At 37.2% G+C, this 21,503-nt stretch overlaps 2 protein-coding genes and 1 long non-coding RNA gene across 7 annotated transcripts in view; 2 read left to right on the forward strand and 1 right to left on the reverse strand.

Moving 5' to 3' along the window:
• The window catches only part of LOC106871182 (large neutral amino acids transporter small subunit 1-like), a 93,080-nt gene that overhangs the window by 68,208 nt on the left and 3,369 nt on the right, over window positions 1-21,503 (reverse strand). The gene's annotated exons all lie outside the window — the stretch shown is intronic.
• The window catches only part of LOC106884152 (protein-cysteine N-palmitoyltransferase HHAT), a 287,547-nt gene that overhangs the window by 57,144 nt on the left and 208,900 nt on the right, over window positions 1-21,503 (forward strand). For 2 of the 5 annotated variants that reach the window (XM_089365412.1, XM_089365413.1), the window contains one exon: window positions 20,904-21,368. The exons of the other annotated variants lie outside the window; for them this stretch is intronic. The gene's annotated coding sequence lies outside the window, so the exon portion shown is untranslated. The remainder of the gene's footprint in view (window positions 1-20,903; window positions 21,369-21,503) is intronic. 5 annotated transcript variants of the gene reach the window in all.
• LOC149132118 (uncharacterized) lies at window positions 390-4,950 on the forward strand. Its single transcript, XR_016244806.1, has 2 exons — window positions 390-1,166; window positions 2,890-4,950. It is a non-coding gene; the product is annotated as an uncharacterized LOC149132118 (long non-coding RNA).

Raw genomic sequence — 21,503 nt, forward strand, 5'->3', positions numbered from 1 at the left:
GTCAAAATTGTTAGCATGCTGGATAAAATGTCTTTACGTTCTGTGTCTGAACTCTGCCGATATTGATTTTGTTCAGGGTCGATAAAATAAGTACCAGTTGAGCACAAGGGCCAATATAATTGATTTACCCACTCCCCCAAAATTGCTGGCATTGTGCCATAATTTGAAATCAATGTATATATTATGTTAGGCATAACTGTATGAATTGGTGTCATGCTCAATCATACTGTGTGGCACTGAGGTGTGGCACTGAGGGCAAGTTGATTTAGTAAACAGAAATTAAAAGAAGTCTGTCATACACACACACATTTATATATATACTCTTTTACTTATTTCAGTCATTTGACTGCAGCAATGCTGGAGCACTGCCTTTAGTTGAGCAAATCGACCCCAGGACTTATTCTATATATATATATATATATATATATATATATATATTAGAATGTTTTAGCTTTACAATGATTTTGTAGGGTAGGTGAAAGATGTTGAACTGCTTGATTTCAACAAAAAAAAAAAAACAGAATATTTGAGCAAATATGACCAGTTTAAATGCTGAAGGCTTTATAGTGAAGGCCATGTAGATCAAGAACTATAGAAACTAAAAGTTATAGAGCATCTATAAATTACTGACAGCAAATATTCTTGGAGAAAGCATTCTTCTACTACATGTAATGCAACACCTAATTAGAAGTTCAAGAAATGTTTCTTTGTCTTGACGTTATAGGATAATTACAAATGAGCATCATTATCAAAGAAGCAGAGTCCCTTGTTTCCTGACTTCCTTGAAAACATGTCTGGTTGGAAACAGGTTAGGGTTGGCAATAGGAAGGGCATCCAGTCGTTGAAACTGTGCCTCAATGAATTCCATCTGACCCATGGAAGCATAGCAAAGTGGATGCTAAAACAACGATAGTAATGATGATAACATAAAGATATTTAAGTTGCAAATATATATACACATTTTCTTTCTAAACAAAGAGATCATGAAAATCTCAAGGCCCTGAGATAATGTACGGTTAAACTCAAAACAATGTGAATAAATAAGCCTTGCATTTGACAGAGTAGCCTGACTGCTAATGTTCATAACACAGAAACAGAAGCCTTTTTGTCAACAACAATGTTTGTGCTACTTGGATTTCATCTTGTCAGTAGCAAACATTCTAATGGTGAGCAGAAAATATATTAACATTGCATATTTTCTATAAACACAATTGATTCAATAAATAAATAAGTGCAGACTTGCAAAGGAAATGCAAAGTGGTATGAAAGACGATAGAAGTTGTAGCTTAGTGAATCTTTCCTGCCAAAGGATGAGCCATATTTTTTGGGTGCCAAAAATGTGAACTCCCTCACATCTGGAGATTTGCTTGGCAACTGAATTTAATTTAATTCCCAACAAATCAGTGATTAGTATGCTGCTATATCAACAGGCTTACCTAACTGTTTACAGCAGGCACAATGGCTATAACAGCAGTCGACACAGCCAACACAGCTCATCAGTAACACAGGCAGCTCACATCGCTATGCAGTAGGGCAATAACACAAGGTCATCAGTGCAAACAACTTACAGCCAGTAACTCTTATTGTTTCATAGTCCGTTTGATATACATTGCTGCAACAGAACAAGGCATTCTATATATGGTCATGAACAGAAAACATTACTCTACATCAAGATCATAATTTCGTTACATTATACATGTATACACACTTTAAATATACACACCTATTGTGCACTTAGTTGCATGCTCAATGTTTATTATATATGCTCAAGCATGTATGTGTTCAGTATACAGATTCACTTGTATGCATACAAACATTTATACACATATACATGTATATACTCCGTCACCACTCATTTAAGAATGGTTTTATTTCTGTTTTCAGAATATTTGACTGCATTTCAAGTAATATTTTTTTGATGCCAAATTCAAAGCCCTTTTATATTAAGTTGAAGAAAATTTTAGTCATAATAGCCAGTTTGAATACCCTGCCCACATTTACTTTTTTAAAAAATGTTGTCACATGCTGCATGACCTGCAATAATTTGGTTCTCAAAAGGAATTGGAAGGTTTTTGTTTTTCTCAGGAAATGAGAGAGAAATTTTTGATATATGATGCAGTCATTAACATTTTAAATGCCAGTAGCAGTGAAAATGACGTAGAAACAGTATGCAAACAAATGAAGCAATTAACACAATGCTGTAAATATTACTAACATTTTAGGATCTACACAGAAATTAGAGACAAAGTTTTTAAAATCTACTTTTTCTAGCAGTGTTTTAAAAGTGAAAATATATGATTGGCCAAATAATTTGATTTATCAGTGTTACCAAATAAACTGAAATTCCATAATTTCTGCTGTAGTAATAAAGTATATAATTTCAACTTTCCCAGATAATGTTAAATATCTTCAGAATTTTTCATATTATTTCATAAGATGTCTAATCATCAGATATATATACAAAAAGTAAATATTAAGGTAAGATGTTATTAAGATTTAAGATGTCTTGTTTGTTGTATGCATTCATTTTGACACTTTTTATGGTTTATTTCATATTTTGATTGCATTACACTTTACCAAAGATTTTGTATTAAAAAATTATATAATATGTTCTTAAGTGAACACATTTATGCAACATTTTGAACAGCATTTCTTGCTGAAAAGTGTATAGAAATTTTGGTAGACTTAAAGGACCTGGAAGTGTTTATCCACAAGAAATGTTTTTTTGAAGGATATCTTAGAAGCCTGCATATTCAGTCATAAGGCTGCAAAGGAGAAATAAGTCAAAGAGGTGAAAGAAAGGTCCTTTATCCTGCTTTAAAGAGATTAGGAAATGGTCCTTTACCGTGCTTTATTATAATTCTTTTCAATGATTTAATTTAATTTCAGTTCATGCGGAACTCAGACTCTAACCGAACCCTTCAGTTGTTAATTGGTTAATCAGGAATATATCTAAGTAAATAGCATTCCTCCACTTGGTGACCAGACACAACACCCATAAACTTTTCTTCATTGATTCCTAATCAAAATAAAGACACTCGTATTTAATTCCAGAACACATTTATTGCAATTGGAGTAAAGAAGTCTGACAATTCTTTATATAATTCAAAATGGAGGTATTTCAGTAATGTGATACATACCTATGGGCAGCAAAAGTAGTGCACTGACTGAGTGCTGATAGTAAATGGATATTCTGATTAGAAACAACAGCAAAATGGCAGGTAGTAGTAAATCACTAAAGTAATTATTATGCCCACAGGCTCAATGATATCTTTATATCAATGACATCAATGATATCTTTATATCAATCTATTTTTGAGTGCTATTGGTTTCTCTGACCATCATTTCAAAATAGATTCTATCCATGTGGAGATTTAAAGAAGACGAAGATGAAGAAGATGAAGACAACAACAATGATGTCAATGAAGAAAAAAGAGAAAAAAGAGAAGAAAAAGAAGCCAAAGAATTGTAGAAGAGAGTTCTAAATACAAAAAGATGTCTATAGAGTAGATCAACCAATCTGTGTGCTTCATGCTAGAGTACAAACTCCCAGTAACAAACATATTTCAAATGATATGATAGGCATTTATTTAGCACAGCATTGCTCTCAATGAAATTTAAAGAAATAGTTGTCTCTGCTATTGTCACATTGGAAGCAATTCACAATGACTACAATAAACTTAAATTATGTGCACATATCAAGTTTCCATAACTTTGTTATTATTCTTGTGAACTGATTATTTATTGAGTATTCGTCTTAGCAAAACAAGTCAAAAATATATTAGAAGAAAGAAATTTTTCTTCATGCACTTGCTGATGTCCAGTGCCTGCAGACTGCCCTACCAGTAAGGCTTCTGATCAATGGACATTATCTTGTAAGATTAATACAATTATTACAAAGTACTGGATCTGAAATGTTCTGCTATAACTTCTTTTTCAGAAATGGTACCATATCTAAGTAAACAGGTTACATCATGTGTGAAAGAATGCGCTGTTGAAGCATGTTGCTGCATTCACCATTTGTTGCCATTTTCCTGGGTCCCCCTAGGGTGACCCATCAAACAGAGTCCCAGTCAGTTGCCATCTCCACAAGTTACTGCCTCATGTGCTGTGACCATGTGGCATGCGGTCAACCAACATGAGCTGTCAACTCGACTAGATTCTCAGTGAAGAGAACACAGTTAATTCAGAATATTCCTAGTCTGCTGCCATTTATGGCATACATTGACCAAAATAGTATAATATCCACAAAAAAGAAGTTTGCAACTTCTTTTTTGTGGACAATCTATGGGGTACTGACACTCGGCTACAACAAACTAACTCCACCTGTCTGTATTAAAAATCTGAGAAAAATCAACCTACTTCTCTTATTGTACTCATATTTACTTTTCAACAACTTGTTATAGTGAGCCAATAAGCAGTTGCTTGATCTGCTAGAAATAGCAGTTAAATCTCTCTCAACTCATGTCTTACTATCTAGAAAAAGGACACATTATCGTCTGGCCCAGCGTTAAATAACATGTACAAATGATTTCCAATTCTAACACATTGATTTTGAGTAGTAAGTGCCATTGTTGTCATTGTGGCCATCATCATTTAACGTCCATTCTCTATACAGGCATGATTTGGAGAGTTTGACAAAAGCTAACAAGCCAGAGGGCTGTGCCAAGATCTATTGTCTGTTTTGGTATGGTTTCTGTGGCTCGATGCCCTTCCAAATGCCAAAATCAACTCCCATTAATTCACTGATAATTTACTGATTTTAGGAAAATGAAGGGCAGAACTGACCAAGCCAATTCACAACACAAAAAGTACAATAATAACTCTTCCATAAATCTTCAGTTATTTTCATGTTCTCTAAGAACAATGTATTCCTAATATTGTGAACATCCTTAATTTGTCCAGATGTCTTGCTTTGTATACAAAAATAAAACATTAATAAACTTCCAACTTATTGTTCTACTTCTAGTTCTTCAGGTCCTATGAGAGTTGTACCAGTGCAGCATTTATGAGTTACCACTTTATTCTAGCATTTAAACCATCCATTACCTGCCCAACAGCCCATACCTGGCCTCTCACACCTACCCTACAATGTCATTCAAAAAATAAACAATCACATCTTTAAAATCTTGAAGCTACAAGATAATGAATGGGGTAGAGCAAATTCATGTTGTAGATGTGCCACATGGTTACTCACATTTGAGAGAGAGAGAGAGAGAGAGAGAGAGAGAGAGAGAAGAAGAATAGTGAATGAGGCATCTCCAAGGAGATAGACAGTGGTGATGAGGTGATCAGGTGACACCTCAGGTAGCAGGAGCAGTTGCAGGTGGGGAGGTGGATTGGGGTTTGCAAGTGTATGTGTGTGGGAGATAGGGAAAGTGAGAGAAGGAGGTAGGCAACATCGATAAAGGTAGGGAAAGGGTTGAGGAAAAGGGGGATGCATGAGTTGGGTGGATGGGAGGACTACAGATTAGTAATGATACCGTTGACAAGGGAGAAAACGACTTATTGTTCAGAACCATTTCCTTTCCTATATTTTGTGAACAGAACAAAACAAATGTGGTTTTCAAATCCTATACAATAAGTAACCAACTGGCTGAAAAGTTATCTAAAGTTGAAGGAGAGAAGAAGTGGAAGAATCATACAAGGAGGTTCTTGGTTTTGCATAAAAGAAAATACAGGAGGATCAGTTAGTTATGGTTTTATCAAACATATTCCCCTCTTAGATTCATGCAGTTATTGCAGTGGTCCTTCAGTATTTCTAATCCCTGCAGAAGAGCACAGAAAGTTGAGCCTCCAACCAGGTCTTTCACGAGACTCTTAAAGCCAGGAACTTTTCAGCATACCCTTGTAGGTACAGGAAAAATGAATGCAAGAGTGCTAATTACTATTTGATCATGTTTTGCTATAGGCTATCTTTTGTCTTTCAAGAGAAGAACTGTTAATATTCCTCACAAATAACATTAGCAGGGAAGAACTTCATACAGCTTGGCAATTTTTCAGTCCATTACTCTTAATAACTCACTTCTACAATAAACCCACTTTACTAAAATACATTTAGTATCAGGATTTTTGTTTACTGAGAACAACTTGTGGAGAAATACTGCTTTATTATTCAAAACATTTCATGCATCTCATAAACTTAACAGTTTCTCCCCTTCCTAGCTTGATAAATCTTGCCTAAATCCTTGCTTGCGATTCTGGCATCACTCACAGTTATTTGATCTTTTCCAATTTTCTTTTTGTTTTCACTGCTTCAGACCTGTTATTTATCTCTTAAGAACTTTGGCTACAACACCTACATCTGTGATTGGTTTGGAAAGGCATTCACCTTCTCACTTTTAAAATGCAACAAATATCCAGAAATTTCTAATGTAACATTTCTTATATTACTAACTATACCATTTGTCATTATACTGGCTGGGCCAGCACAAATTTTGTGAAATGAAAGACGTTGCTGGTTATGTAAATCTTCAATGTTTCCAATAATGTCAGAACATCAGTAACATGTTACAAGGGCAACCAATAACAACACAAACATGGGAAATATAAATAGCTTGACCTCCAGAAGTTTACATCCACCTTTATATAGGTGTTGTGCCAAACCGTAAATATGTATGGAATTGAATATAAAATAAAAGAAAAAAATATGCATACTAAGAATAATGTAAGAAGATTAAAAAACAATTCTGATGCAATTCTACTTGGCGCAATTTAAAATGGTACATATACATAACCCCTTCCCCCACAACACATACATACACACACACACACACACACATATATATACACAAAAGATATACATATACACATATATACATATACACACACATATACAAAAGATATACATACACACACACACACACACACACATATATATACACATAACAAACATATATAAACACACATACATGCAAATATATATATACACATACATACATATAGACTCGGCTATGTCAAGATGGATTTATGTTATTCTTCCTCACATTTGGATTTTTATGTATTCTCTCTCCTACTTGGATTTGAAATGTTGCCACATTTATAATATGTCTTTTCTACAGTAATTTTTCTGCATTTTCGTGCAGCTGAAGATTGCTCTTCATATTGCATTTAAGGTAATGCTCGCATTACTTAAATAAATTAAAGTAGCATGAAACGTGCGCACTGCAATCACCTTTGAAATCCGTGTTGCTTATTTTTTGATTTTGATCACCTATCCTTTTGGGATACGATATTCGGGTGCCTACGCATAAGTACCATATTCAACCTTGAATCTATATCTAAACCACATACATACATATATATACACAAACATATATATACACACATACATATATATATACACATACATATATATACACACATACATATATATATGCACATATATATATATACACATACATACATATATATATACACATACATACATATATATATAACGCCAAGGAAGACCTGGGATGAGGTGGTGAGGCACGACCTTCGTACATTGGGCCTCACCGAGGCGATGACTTCTGACTGAGACCTTTGGAAATATGCTGTGCGTAAGAAGACCCGGCAAGCCAAGTGAGACCTAAATCTATGGCCTCAGCCAGTCCACTTATGCGTACCTTCCTTCATTGGACACTAAACTCCACTTGCGAAGACCTGTGGAGGCAAGTGAAATCGAAATCGAGTTAATTTGGAAACTAAACCCCACTTGCGAAGACCTGTTGAGGCAAGTAAAATCGAAATCGAGTTAAACTGGAAACTAAACCCCACTTGCGAAGACCTGTTGAGGCAAGTGAAATCGAAATCGAGTTAAATTCGATGACTGGCACCCATGCCAACGCCGTCTCCTTCATTGGACACAAAACTCAGCTTACGAAGACTTATTGGGGCAAGCGAAATCAAAATCGTGATGGCACCTGTGTCCGCAGCATGTATTTGGACCTTCGAGTGGGATCGTTGCCAGTGCCCCTGGAATGGCTCATGTGCGGGTGACACAAGAAATTTTTTGAGCGAGACCGTTGCCAGTGCCCCTGGACTGGCTCTTGTGCGGGGCCGTTGTAGGATTTTTGAGCGAGATCGTTGCTGGTTCCCCTGTACTGGCTCATGTGCGGGCGACAATGAAATCTTTCGAGTGAGATCGTTGCCAATGCCCCTGCACTGGCTCTTGTGCGGGTGACACAAGAAATTTTTCGAGCGAGACCGTTGCCAATGCCACTGGACTGGCTCTTGTGCGGGGCCGTTGTAGGATTTTCGAGCGAGATCGTTGCTGGTTCCCCTGGACTGGCTCATGTGTAGCCATCTGGTTTCACCAGTCCTCAGTCAAATCGTCCAACCCATGCTAGCATGGAAAGCGGACGTTAAACGACGACGACGACGACATACATACATATATATACACACACACAGGTATATACATATATATATACAAAAGATATCTTAATATATAAAGCTGAAGATGTGTGTCTGTGTGAAGCCTTCCTGGCACCCGTGCCAGTGACATGTGAACAAAATATTGGACTGACTCCTGGGCAGGTGGCACGTAAAAAAAACACCATTTGAGCATGGCTGTTGCCAGTACCGCCAGACTGGCCCTTGTGCCAGTGGCACGTAAAAAGCACCCACAGCACTTGCATAGTGGTTGGCGTCAGGAAGGGTATCCAGCTGTAGAAACTCTGCCAGATCAGATTGGTGTAATCAGAAGAGGTAGGGGCAAGTATGGCAGCATGAGTGGGAGCAGGTGAACGAGCCAGAAGGAGATCCAGTTATGTTATGAAAAAGCCTACATCCATACCATGCAGGTCTCTCAGGCTTTGTGGGAAGATATTTAAGAGTTATGGGCCTTTGAAGCCCAAGCTGTTGCGGTATCTGGTTCTGTATCCAGATGGCAAATTTGGGGTTTTTACTACTATTCAGTGGTACTCCAACAATCTGTTTATGTATCTGACAATGCTAAAGTTTGGCACAAGTTTTTCTAGGATTTTCCAGATGTATATTACTGCATGTTTCCTGCTTTCACTCCAGGGAGTAGAGTCTTAACTCTTTTAGTCTCTCCCAGTAGTTGATATGCTGCATTGCATTGATCTTCTTTATGTAGTTTCATTGGACTACCTTGAGTTCCATTGTTAATTTTACACTGTTTGGTGACCACAATTGGGAGTTGTAATTCAGGTGACTGAGAATGAAAGTCCTCCATCATGAGGAGTATCACAGTTTCCTTTTCTCTTATTTTAAAAGTTCGAAGGATCCATCTGGCCTAGCGTCTGCATTTTATTGCAAACTTAGTAATGTGCACCTGGAAAGATGCATCATTACTCATGTCGATGTGCAGGTCATACACTGATTTTGATTCAGGGGTTGCAATTCCTCCTGGACCAGTGTATCCTATCTGCTTTTCATTCAGTTTTGTGTGCTGGTAGTGCAGGGCTTGGACTTTTTCTGCATTAAACTGCATGTTATTTATTTTCCTCACCCCACCTACGTCCAACTCTCGTTTCAGATGTGCAACATCTCCAGGGTTCAGTATCCTCTGAGAGACTTTTGTATCATCTGCACAGTTAGCAAGTGTGGCTATCTGAGCAGCTGACTGCATGTCTGAAATGGTCACTATGAATAGCAGTGGCTCCAAGACAGTGCCCTGTAGAACACCACTCATTATTTGTCTTTCCTTAGAAGTAGCTCCATTGACCACCACTATCTAACTTATATCTTTTAAGAAGTCATGTAGCCATACTCCAAGTTTTCCATCTAGTTGAGATCACACAGCTTGTGACATATCATACCATGGTCGACTTTACCAAAGGCTTTTGCAAAGTCAAGATATATCACATCCACATTTGAGTTGTCGGCTAGCTGCTTCAGGACCCAGTCATAATGCTGCAAGGGCCTTGTCAGGCAGTTTTTATCTGAGTAGAAACCATGTTGGGTGCCAGTCAGCAAGTCATTCTCTTCAAGGAATGCAATTTATTTCTAGCAGACTATTCATTCTATAACTTTGCTGATGGGAGCAGTCAGAGAGACTATGGGTTTTAACACCTGCCCTGCTTCCTTCTTTATGAATAGGGCATATTATCCCCACCTTCAGTTTGCAAAGAAGCTCTGAAAAAAATAAAAGTTGCAGTAGCTTGCTTACCAACCACATGGTTCCGGGTTCAGTCCCACTGCGTGACACCTTGGGCAAGTGTCTTCTACTATAACCTAGGACCGACCAAAGCCTTGAGTGGATTTGGTAGACGGAAACTGAAAGAAGCCTGTCGCATATATATATATATATATATATATATATATATATATATGTGTGTGTGTGTGCGTGTGTGTGTGTCTGTGTGTTTGTCCCCCCACCATCACTTGACAACTGATGCTGGTTTGTTTACGTCCCCGTAACTTAGCGGTTCGGCAAAAAGAGACCGATGCAATAAGTACTAGGCTTACAAAGAATAAGTCCTGGGGCTGATTTGCTCGACTAAAGGCGGTGCTCCAGCATGGCCGCAGTCAAATGACTGAAACAAGTAAAAGAATGGCTTTGCAAGGGCTCATTTGCATGACTTGAGAAGGATTGCTGGAAATCCATGAGGGCTAGCAGCTGAGGTTGCTACAGACCTTCATCAACAAATGTCAGCACTACATTCTCAAGTTCTGGTGGCCGAACAAAATTTCAAACAGAAGTCTTTGGGATAAAACAAACCAAACCCCCATTAAACAAAAAATTCTGAAAAGGAAATGGGATTGGATCAGTTACACTGTAAGGGGACCTCCAAGCAGCGTTGCAAGACGAGTGTTAGACTGGCAATCTGAAGGAAAGAGGAAAGTTGGATGACATAAGAAGACCTGGAAAAGATGCGTGGAAAGTAATTGGTCTCACTTGGTTTGAAATCAAGGGGGTAGCCCAAGCACATCCATTGACATGAAATAGTTGCAACCATATGCTCCTTACAGTGCTGGTACTACTTAAAAAGCACCCAGTCCACACTATAAAGTGGTTGGTGTTAGTAAGGGCATCCAACTGTAAAAAGTATGCCAAAACAGACATTGGAGCCTGGTACAGCTCCCCAGCTGGCCAGCTCCTGTCAAACAGTCCAACCCATGCCAGCATGGAACGATGGATGTTAAATGATGATGATTACCACTGATTCAGTATTGACAACCAACTTATTAAAACCTAAAAGTTCCTTAGCCCTAAACTCTGCATTATAGCCTCAGAACCATGGAGAATAAATACCGTTGCTCAAAACTTTACTTACAACTCTCTTGCACATGTTTCTCACATGCCATCCGGCTATATTTTACTTTCTATACAATGATTAACCCTTTCATTACCAACCTGGCTGAAATCACCCCTGGCTGAAATCACCCCTGGCTCTGATTACAAATGTCTTGTTTTCATAAGTTTTGATTTAAAATCTTCCACCAAACCTTAGTCACAATTTATGTTCCTAACACTAGCTTAATGATAATTAAATTCTTTGTTATATTTAAAGTAATTGAAAGAAACACAAAGCATCTCAAAATAAATACGGTAGTGAAAGGGTTAAATTACAGACAGCTAAAACTTATTTTGCTTATAATTGTTTTTTAATAATCAATATGACACATTTGCATACTCTGAACAAGCTGTTATAAATGATGTATTTTCAATGACTATCAAATAGTTGAGAGATGTATTTGATTCATTTTTATTAATGTAAATTTTAAAAACATATATAAATAATATTTCATTGTAGATACTTTGGGTTTTATTTTATAATTCTCTAAGAAACATTTACTGGTATTTTATGAGAGAAATCAATTTGAGAAATTTGTTAAAAATACTATGACACTTGTCTGGCATAACTGAACTTTGACTTTTAACACGAACGATTCAGGAAATAATTAAGGAATCTGTCAAATTAGTTTCTCTTCTTCTGTAATAGCACATATCCTTGTTTCAAATGTTAAAGTTTCACAGAGAACCAAACATGTGAAAAATATGCCCACAGACAAGGTTCTACTTACTAAACCTGCTGATTATTGTGAACAAAGTTAACAAAAGAATATTTTAATCTTTTTATTTGTTATTACGATAACATCAAAATAATATACAATTTGGCTACACATTAATAAGATTACCATAGCTATAGATTAGCAGCTGTTAAGTTTACATATTAATCTCATTTTGAATACATTCTGTAATAATTCCAAGGTCAAAGACATACAGAAATTCCCAGAAGTATTCAGTTTCAAATTCCTGTTTGATAGACTTAAAGAATATAATGTAGAGAAGCGAGCTGGGAACATGGAAGGCATATATCTTTTACTTGTTTCAGTCATTGGACTGTGGCCATTCTGGAGCACCACCTTCAAGAATTTTTATGCTTTGAAGGGGTTTTAGTCGAACAAACTGACCCCAGGACTTATTTTTTAAGCCAAGTACTTATTCTATCAGTCTCTTTTGCTGAACTGCTAAGTTACAGGACATAAACATATCAACACTGGTTGTCAAGCAATGATAGGGGACAAACACAAATACACACGTATAAGACAGACTTCTTTGAGTTTCCGTCTACCAAATCCACTCACAAGGCTTTGGTCAGTCTGGTGCCACACAATGGGTTCTGCTTTGCCTTTTATCCTTTCGGGGTCGATTAAATAAGTACCAGTTACGCACTAGGGTCAATGTAATCGACTTAATCCCTTGTTTGTCCCCTCTATGTTTAGCCCCTTGTGGGCAATAAAGAAGCCAGTGCCCCTGGACTGGCTCTTGTGCGGGTGGCACATAAAATACACCATTTTGAGCGTGGCCGTTGCCAGTACCGCCTGACTGGCCTTCGTGCTGGTGGCACGTAAAAGCACCCACTACACTCTCTGAGTGGCTGGCGTTAGGAAGGGCATCCAGCTGTAGAAACTCTGCCAAATAAGATTGGAGCCTGGTGTAGCCATCTGGTTTCACCAGTCCTCAGTCAAATCGTCCAACCCATGCTAGCATGGAAAGCGGACGTTAAACGACGATGATGATGATATATATATAGATATAGATATATATACAGATAAGTCTGTATAGAAATAAGTTGTTCTTTTTTAGGGATATATTATCCAAGTGTCCACCAGTTTTGCACTGATATCGATTAACGATACTGGAGATTTTTCATGTGTGTATGTACTAGTGTTTACTGTTGGTTCTTCTTTGATATTAGTACGTTACACCTCTGAAATTCCAGTTGTTGCTATGGAGATTTGGATCATTTTCGATATAGGCGAAAATTAAGTTTAAGAATTTCAAAGGAAATGGAGAATACATATATAGAATAATCAACAGTCAAATTTATAAGTTCATTCATATTGCTTGTGTTGCGTTTCAGCTAATTGCTATCTTTCATTTTTACACTTTCAAAGTCATCATCATCATCATCATTTAACGTCTGTTTTCCATGCTGGTATGGATTGGATGGTTTGACTGAGGTCTGGAGAGTCAGTGGCTGCACTAGGCTCCAATCTGATCTGGTAAGGTTTCAACAGCTGGATGCCCTTCCTAATGCCAACCACTCCAAGAGTGTAGTGGGTGCTTTTACATGCCACTGGTACAGGAGCCAGTCAGGTGGGCCTGACATTGATCACGCTCAGATAGTGCTTTTTTATGTGGCACTGGCATGGGGGTCAGTCAGGGGGTACAGTCACCAGCCACGTTCAGATGGTACTTTTTACATTCCACCAGCATGGGAGCCAGTCAGTCAGGGGAGTGTCATTCTCTTTTAGTGCCTTATTATTTAACACACACACTGGTTAAGTTTTCACTCATTTACTTATTTATTTTTTCTAAAATTTTCGTTGCATCTTGCAACCTTTTCAATGGTCGTTGACTCTGTCTGTTATCCAAGCTGCGCTCTTTTTGTTTGTTTGTGCGCATGTGTGGGTCAGTATATGTGCGTATACACATATGTATGTATGTATGTATGTATGCATGTATGTGTACATGTGAGTGTATGCATATATATACGTGTGTATAGATCTGTCTCCTTATGTATGCATGCCTGAGTGTGTCTGTGTATGGCTTTTGTGAATATGTACTGCATCTGTTATGTATGGATGTGTGTCCTTGTGTGAAGTGAAGTGTGTGTGTATACTGTGATATGTTTTAGTCTTCATTTGCGTATGTATGTGTGCATGTCTGTTCATATTACCTATGTACCTATCCATCTGTTTACATCCATATCCATTTACCTACATACACATATATACATACATACATCTACGTAACAGGCCACTAATTATTCTACCTGCATATATATATATATACATATATATAAACTGTGGGTATAGGGATATGACTGCCTACTACATATATTTCCTATTTAGTACTGGGGATGTTTCATTTATGAGGATGCACTCTTGTATTTGTCCGAGTACTGGGTCTGTCAGTCTTGGATAAAATGTAGATGTCAAGCTGACCCAGGTTGCCTCCATCTTGGTCTTTGGCAGGTTGGTAAAGTATGGAGGACTGTTTTGGAGTCATATTGTCTCAAATGTTCATTTAGTCTTTCTGTAATGCTCCTACATGTCTCACCTATGTATATCATGTTCTTGTCTTTACAAGCACCCTCTATGCACCTTATGCTGTAGACTGCGTTTCTATTTCTACAGTTAATGCCAGGGCTAATCCTACATACCATGCAGTTATCATTGGTGCATATGGTATTCTCAAAGGGGTACGTCCTACATAGTTGTGATCTGATGGAACTCCCTGGTTTTTTAATGATCTTAATGTTGAGTTTGGTCTCCTTCAGAGCTTTCCTAAATCTACAGGCTAGTTCTCCATGGGCTATGGCCTGTACAAACATCACTCCTTGATATTTGTCGGTCTTGTACCACATGTTCACCCTGTTTGCTTTGTCACAAACTCTTTGTATTCTATTCCAGCCTTTACTTCTACACTTGGGGCAGGTACCACTAGTTTCATTACATACAATGTTATCTAACTGCTTTCTAGCACCCCTGTATACCCAACTGCTACCTTTCTGATCATATCCAGAGAATTGCATGCGGTGCATGAAGTTCTGTACATATTTCTTTGTTTCATAGGGTCCGCATAGTGGGGATACGTTGTTCATTATCCTAACTAAGTCTTCTATCAGTATGTTAATTTTCATGTTGTGTGACAAAGCTGGGTTCTTGTGAACAACATATTTCGAAGCTATGTGTTTCATGTAATAGGAGTGGAGGAGCTGCACTCTATTGTTCACAGTCTCTAACAAAAAGTTCAGTATGGTCCTCTCGGTGACTACATTATTGTTACTAGAGTTAGTCCTAACAAGAATACTAATGTCGTCGACATATCTACAGTAAAGTAAAGGAGTTATGGACTGTTCTGCTAAGGATTATTTAAGTTTTCTGTCCCACCAGGTCAAGAAGAGGCTGGCCACATCTCCAGCTACACCGACACCAATGGCAGCACCTTTAACCTGCATGTATAGTTTCCTGTTAAAAGTTTACTATGTGGTTCTTGTCATATTGGTAGAGTATGGAGGACTGTTTTTTGTCACACACATACATGCATACATATATGTATGCATACATACATATATACGTGTATGTGCACACATACTAACCCACACACATGTGCACAAACAAACAAAAAGAATGCAGCTGGGATAATGACCAGAGCCAATGACTATTGAAGAGGTTGCAAGGCGCAACGAAAATTTTAGAAAAAATAAATGAGTGGAAATTGAACCAGTGTGTGTATTAAGTAATAAGGCACTAAAAGAGAATGACTCTCCCTAGACAACAAAATATGCTTTAACACACAAACTCACATAAAGAATCTTACAAACCAAACATACATATATGATAAACTAATTTTCTCTCACACATACTCTGTATAGCATACCTAGTAATAACATTACTAAGTACAGTAGTAGCTAAAGCCCTATTCTGGATGCAGATGGGATGAAATTAATCTATGTGGAGCACTAAACTTAACAGTAGTAGACATACATCAGTTTGAACACAGAAGATATACTACACACAAACACACATGGATATATATTATATATATATATATATATATATATGCACATATATATTTTATTATTATATATACAGACATAGATATATCATCATCGGTATCATTTTAATATCTACTTTTCCACCCAAGCATATGTAGATGAAGCTTACTGATACAGATTTTCTAAGGCTGGATGTTGGGAGGCAAGTCCCTTAACAACACAATTGCATCTGCATCTGTCTGTCTGTCTGTCTGTCTGTTTGTCTCTCTCTCTCTCTCTCTCTCTCTCTCTCTCTCTCTCTATATATATATATATATATATATATATATATATATATATAATAATTATCATTTAACCTCTACTGTTCTCACGTTTGTATGGATCAGATGGAATTTTGTTGAACCAAATTTTCTATGCTTGGCTGACCTTCCCGTTGCAACCCTCACCTGTTTATAGGCCAAACATGTTTAATACAGAAAACTAGAAACAACAACATTGCTTCTATGATGATAATGATCATGTGACATCAAAGTAAAGGCACACATACACATGACAGGCTTCTTCCAGTTTCTGTCTACCATATTCACTCACAGGATTTTTGTTGGCCCACTAGAAGACATTTGCCCAAGGTGCCATGGAATGAAACTGAACATGAAACCACATAGTTAGGAAAAAAGCTTCTTAACCCCACAGCCACGCCTGCATCTGTCTGTCTGTCTCTCTCTCTATATGCGTGTATCTATACATACACATTAAAAGAAAGGTTTTACATCCAACAACTGCAGCAGCATTTTAGTCAATTGTTACAAGGACAAAAGGGGATGCCTTAAATAGAATCACAAAAGTATCAGATTGCTGGACCAGATTATGAAAGTTACAGAAAAAGTTATAGCCCAATTATTTAAGAAGAGAATTTGGATATATGCAGTTTGGTTTGGTGCCAGAGAGATGCACTGCTAATGTGCCCTCTTTCTAGTAAGGAAAGTGCAAATGTAGTTTGCTAAAAATAAACCACCGTAGTTGGTATTTGTTAACCTGGAGAAAGTCTTCAACAGGGTCACGTGATCTGTGATGATGGGGTCTCTGAGGAAACTAGGATGAGATGAATGTCTTGTATACTAACTCTTACCTTCAATGAATTTAGTATACAGATAAGGAGTTCATCAGTGATCACTTCTCAGTCCCTTCCTATTCATCATAATTTACCAGACCAAAACAGAGGAATTTAAGACCAGTGACCCTTGAGAATTACTATATGCTGATGACAACGTTCTTATAACAAAATGTGTAATAAAATTAATAACAGAACTGAAAAAAGAAAATCCAGGTGTGAAAGCAAAACCTGGAATCGTTGGACCATAACCAAGCAAAGACCAAAGTTCTAGTTAGCAGAAAACCGACATGACTCTATTCTCTACAGGAAACTAACCCCACTTGGATATATAGATTTGGTAAACTTTCCATATAATGTACTCATTGCAAACTATAGAGATGCAAGAAGGGCAGTGGAATCACAGGAAAGTAATGCTGAACTACTAAGTTACGGGGACGTAAGCACACCAGCATCGGTTGTCAAGCGATGTTGGGAGGACAAACACAGACTCACAAACATATACACACACATACATATATATGACGGGCTTCTTTCAGTTTCCATCTACCAAATCCACTCACAAGATTTTGGTCGGATCGAGGCTATAGTAGAAGACACTTGCCTAAGGTGCCACGAAGTGGGACCAAACCCAGAACCATGTGGTTGGTAAGAAAGCTACTTACCACACAGCCACTCCTGTGCCAATAGATAAGAAATTACAGCTCCCTCATCCATATGCAAAATCCATGGCCTCCCAGTACTTATTCCATAATGTTAAGATAAATATACTCATATCAAATTTAGTTGTCTTCATCAAGCAAACTCTGTGAAATAGAGAAATGCACTGCATGCAGTTCTTATGGCATAACCCAAAAAACTGAATCAGAGTGTACAGGGAGGGGGGGGGGGGCACACAGAAAAATTCAGAGGCTTATAATAAAATAGAAATAAGTAGCCAGATAAAGTAAACACATAGTATAATAGTGATTAGTTTCATAGGTTTAAGAAAGGGCTGAGTGATGCTAAACTTAGAATTAAGGTAGTAGAGAAACTAGGAAAATCCATTAGGTCACAGTTAAGCAGAATATACCTCTATGATAGGACTACATGTACAAATAGGATTTGAGTGTAAAAATGAACCCTAGGATCAACAGTATAATAAAAGATGTATGGAGGGTAAATGCAAGAAGTCAATCACAGTGAATATAGGGGGAACTGCCTGAAGTTTAGCAGAAAGAATGGGAGCTCAATAGAAAGAATATATAAGAATAGAAAACATACTAGTACTCTTCAGCATGCTGAATAACATTGACATACAAATCATACTGACACAGCCATACAATGCAACTTTACGATAGATATGTGAATCTACACTAATAACTGAGTGGAAACCATCACATAAAAAGAAAAATGGATAAAATGCAATCAAAAATGGATAAAACACCATCACAAAAAGTAAAAAAAAAAAACTATATAAAATTACAAACAATATAGGATCATTTCCGAATCCATATGTGCATATTTGTGTTGCTGGTGCAACATGCATCTTGACATTAAGTTGGTCAATAAACGCAGCCAACCAGATATTGTGGCAGATATGTTAGGTTTCCCCCTATCACTCCCCACAAGAGTGAAGATGATAACAGACCTATATACAAGGTTATTCAAAAAGAAAGTGCAGATTTCAAACTTATTTTTAAAACAAACAGTAAGAGACACAAACATTCTACATATTTCTTGATAGTGGAAGGTTTAAAGTTTATAGCTGAACATGATCAATTGAATTAAGCCTTAAATAAAATAATTGTTTAATTTTGTTTGAATGTTTCATTTTGTTCATTTTATTTAAAGTTGTATAATTTTCATTTGTGTAATCCCTTGCCACAAGAAAAGTCTTTTCGTGTGCTGCAGTTTGAGAAATACAAATCGATTGTGTATGTGCAATGTGAATTTTGCTGTTAATTCAATAAAAATCCACCTTGTCACAAGCAAATTTACAAATGGCATAAAAATTTCAGAGAAAAAGGTTGCATTTGTAAAAGAAAAATCACCGGTGCTTATGTTGAGTGCATGCTACCTTAAAATAAACTTTAAACCTTCCTCTATCAAGAAATATATAAATATATTTGTATATCTTGGTGTTTGTTTTAAAAATAAATTAAAAATCTGCTTTGTTTTTGAATAACCTTGCAGTAATAAACATATGTTGGTGTGTGTGTTAGGTTAGTAAAACACGCTAATGTGGTATTCATGCATCTGTGATTTGTTTATGTGTGAAGTAACATAAGCAAATTCCTGATTCTTTTGAATTATAAGAATGAAAAATGGGGAAAGTCATGAAATTGTAATTTGTTGTGCACCTCTCCAAGAATAAACAATGGACGTGCACTGACAAATATCTAAATGTACAATACATTCACAAAGACAAGGACATTGAGCATTCAAGAAATAAATGTTTATCCATTCACACTTTTCACAGAATCTGCACTACACAGATACACACACACAGAATCTATGTCATGTTATAGAGGCATGCATGCGAACACATACACATACACAGGAAACTTATATGTATACCATTCTGCCTAAATGATGGAACTGAAGATACAATATCCCTGCATATCTCACATCTATTTTCATTCCTCCACTTCACTCTCTATTTCATATCTTATCTAGAATAACTATTGCTTAACCATTTTCTCACACTGTCTCCAATGAAGGGATATATAAAATATCCTGGAAACAGCTGTAAGACCTTCTCTTTATAAATGTTCTGAAATCCTTCACAGCCTTGGATTTTTATCTCATTCTGTATGACCTACGTTGGACTCCTCATTCGCATAATTACCGAACCTGGAGCTTAACTATAGTCTGTCCATAGCACTTACTCAGCATTGCGTTACCTTACTTGGAAATGGTTGAAGACAGGAAAAGTGTCTGGCCATAGAAAATCTGCTTCAACAAATTCCACCTGACTTATGCAAGCATAGAATTATGGACATTAAAACAATGAAAATGACAATACATGATATCAGTATATATAATATCTGAGTATATGTAAAATGTGTGTGTGTATCATGTTGAACCATTAATCTTTACACATTTTTTCTCCCTTTGCTTTTTTTCATTCTTTGTCTATTTTTTACTCTCAACCCTTTCTGCCAAAGAGCATAGGCTTGAAGCTTCAAAGACTTTTCCATTCTTTCTGGATGTCAAACTAATACAACTGCTTGTTGTTCCCTTACCTGTCTGTGTCTTTTGTTTTCTGTAAATTCAAACGATATATCATCATCATCATCATCGTTGTTTGACATCAGCTTTCCATGCTGGTATGGATTGGATAGTTTGATTGAGGGCTGGCAAGCCAGAAGGCTGCACCAGGGTCCATCTGATCTGGCAAGGTTTTCTAAAGCTGGATGCCCTTCCTATTTTCAACCACTCTGAGAGTGTCCTGGGTGCTTTTGATGTGCCACCGGCATGAGGGCCAGTCAGGCTGTACTGGTATTGGCCACGCTGGAATGGTGGTTTTCACATGCCACCGGCACGGAACCAGTCCAGTGGCACTGGCATCGACCATGCTTGAATGGTGCTTTTTACGTGCCACCAGCACTGGACCAGTCAGGTGGCACTGGCATTGACATGCTATATATATATATACACATACACACATATTTATATACATGTAACCATATATCATAATTATCACTTTAATGTCCATTTTTCTGTTTGCATAGAAAAGTGTCTCAGTTCTAACCACATGAAACTGGAGGGTCAATCCTCTTTGAAACCACTTTCATTCACAAAATTTACAATTCTCTCTCTCACTTCACTCTCACATTTCCCTTCAGGTGAAAGAAGTAGATTGCTGTGTGGAACAGATGAAAAATCCTATCCTGAGTCACTGTCTATTTTGCTGCAGGGGAACTACCTGGACTTTGTTGCGAAAGCAAAGAGGTCTGCACAACAATTCTTTACAAACAACTGCTCAAACCAAAATTTTGTGGACTTAAATGTTGACTCGCATCTCGGACGGGGTCCATAATAACGACATTGTAGAGAATACATTAATTGACAAATGTCAATCACACCCATTCACTGTGGCAGATGTTGGAAAAACACAGACCATCTGACCAAGGGAAGTGTCTTGTCTGCGAGAGTAGGCAGCAGATTTGGCCAGGTGTTCACTTGAAAAGGTACTGTAGTGACACAGCAATGAAGCAATGTCAATCTTCATTATTTCTGAATGAGGTTGGCTACCCTATTGTTGCAGAACATCTTACTCAGAGAGATCCAGACCGAATCAGGCACTTCAGGTAATATATTGGGTTGCTAAATAAATCCGTTCATTTTTTCTAAATGTTCTTTGAATTAACAACTTTTGTCTATCATCTTTAAAATTTGAATTCATTTCATATCTTTTGAGACGATGATGATGGAGTGCCAAGAAG

The sequence above is a fragment of the Octopus bimaculoides genome, chromosome Z (assembly GCF_046866305.1).
Source record: "Octopus bimaculoides isolate indiv1 chromosome Z, ASM4686630v1, whole genome shotgun sequence".
Classification (NCBI taxonomy): Eukaryota; Metazoa; Mollusca; class Cephalopoda; order Octopoda; family Octopodidae; genus Octopus; species Octopus bimaculoides.